Source organism: Lotus japonicus, chromosome 3 (genome assembly GCF_012489685.1).
Source record: "Lotus japonicus ecotype B-129 chromosome 3, LjGifu_v1.2".
Classification (NCBI taxonomy): domain Eukaryota; kingdom Viridiplantae; phylum Streptophyta; class Magnoliopsida; order Fabales; family Fabaceae; genus Lotus; species Lotus japonicus.
The window spans coordinates 63,948,187-63,950,554 of NC_080043.1; the positions used below are offsets into that span (position 1 = coordinate 63,948,187).

Genomic DNA, 2,368 nt, shown 5'->3' on the forward strand with positions numbered 1-2,368 from the left:
GCACAAGCAAAGAAAAGTTAAATTTGCTAGATCGTCTGCACAAGAGAAGACTACACTCAGTGAAGGCTTTCATCGTCTATCTAAAGCTAACCAATGGAAGCAATGTCCGGAGAATAAACGCCATCTTCAAATTAAAAATATCTCAGGTTGCCATATTTGCTCATCTTAAAGCAAGATCACGTAATCTGACAAAGCACAATGACCAAAGCTGAAGTTCAACTTTGTCACCATCAGGTTGCCATATTTGCTCATCAACAGATAGAAGCAAAGACCAATGCTACTACCACCTGACAAACTATATCTTTTAGGCAAAAGGTCTTCATTAAACAGTGTCATGCATTTAATGTACTTGACACAAAGTACACATAGTATCGTTTGATCCAACGGATAGAAGCTCTGTGAAGCACACGCTCCAACGGCTATCTTTCATCTCACAGAAGATTCATAAGTATAAAGAGGAAGATCTAAAGGCAATGCCTGCAAGTTTTCAAGCATATAATTCAAAAAGGTCAATCAATATCGTCTACTTTAAGAAGAGATAATTCTCATTACTATCCATCACTTACTCTCTCATGTTTTAGAACATAAAGTACACTCTTAGAGTCAAATCTTACCTTCAACACTTTATAGTTCATGGACTTAAACTTCTCTACTGTCCCTCTTGTATGAAGAGACCTTTGTAGAAGCAACTGATCTTGAAAAAGATTGCTTAAGGAGAAGTCCTTAGAATACTTATGGGATAAGTCTTAGAGAATACTTCTTAGCAGAAGTCCTTAGAATACTTTTGGGAGAAGTCACGGAGAATACTTGTTGGGAGAAGTCCTAGAGAATAATTGCTGGGAGAAGTCTTGGAGAATACTTGTAGGAAAAGTCATTGATACTTGGTTAGTTAAATATTAGTACAGCCAAGGGCTGGATGTAGCCATACTGTTCTGGGGGTGAACTAGGATAAAAGCCTGAGTTTCATCTGTTTACTAATCTGCTTGCTTATCCGCTCACCAAATGTTCTTGAAAAACTAGTTGAAATTGTTAATTGTTTGAAAAACAAAAGTTTTTGAGTGGCACAATTCAAATCCCCTTTTCTTGTGCTATTTTGTGCATTTCATGGATTTCTCAGGTCAGAGGAAATCGACATGAAAACCCTGAGGGTATTATCCTATTCTTTCAAGAGTTCTTCAACCTAGCAAGAATTCATAGACAAATTAGTACAAATATTCATGATCATAATGAAAAGGGAATAAAACCACATCATGTTTGCAAGCTTACCATGGCCTTAGTTTTGAAATAGAAAGAACAATGAAGTTAGGTTTGTCTTCCTCCTTAAAACCAATGCAAGAACCCTCTGGATGAGCTTCATCATACTCAAATATGTACCTTATCGCGTAATTTATCATCAAGAGCCCACACTCTCTGCTGACATCAGCCAATGTCAAAGTGTCAGCAACATTGGCGTGGGTGGTCTCTATTTAATGAGACTCACACCAGTCAACATTGGGTCGGCCAGGCACCCTTAATGCATTAAAAATACGTGTTGGCATCACATTCTGAATATCAGCTATGAGTGATGACGGATCCTCAAGAACACCTTTTTCCATATTCATAAGGAATCCCTTGCTTGTCACAATTTCCCCAGAAAACCCCAATCCAACCCGTTCTTCCATAAATCAAAAACTTGATAGGATTTTTCTATGTAGAGCCAACATTCTTGGATTCTGGAACCACCATTCGAGTATTAGTTGAGACATATGTGGTGGATTTTTCTTCGTCAGATCCATCAAAAAGTCTTTCCATCCCACCAGGAACCATCATTCATCAGTATCCTTGGATGAGGAAGCAGTGCACCACTGACATCACCCCACCAATCAAGATTCTTGATGTACCAGTCCATGGTTTTCTTCAAGCCATTTTCCCATGTGGTCCTCTCATACCAACCCAAGATCTTCAGCTTTTGGTCATCAAGAAAATATCTCTGGTCATTAAATGGTCTGACCTCCACACACTTCACAGATCTACAACAGATTCCACAAAAGGAGCAACACCCAGATCATAAAAATCAACCATTAGCCTAAATTTCAAATCTTTTCCAGAGAAAAATCTGTAACACCAAATGGGGTAGCACCACAACCAACATCATAACAAAAAAAAAGACATAATTAGAGAAAGAAAATGGAGAAAAATATAGGGGAGTGTTGAAAAAAAATACGAAATGGAAGAGATGGACGACACCAATGAAGCGAAGCAAAGGAAAGAAGAGATGAAAATGAGAATGGAAGAAGATGGAATTTCAGGATTCTGATTTAGAGTCTAAACGTTTTCTCTATTTATAAGTACGCACTTGTGTATGAAATATGATCTAGTATAGACAGTT

General features: G+C 37.9%; 1 pseudogene; it reads right to left on the bottom strand.

The window, feature by feature from the left end:
- Positions 1 to 513: 513 nt before the first annotated feature.
- LOC130749834 (trifunctional UDP-glucose 4,6-dehydratase/UDP-4-keto-6-deoxy-D-glucose 3,5-epimerase/UDP-4-keto-L-rhamnose-reductase RHM1-like) lies at positions 514 to 2,044 on the bottom strand (annotated as a pseudogene).
- Positions 2,045 to 2,368: the final 324 nt, after the last annotated feature.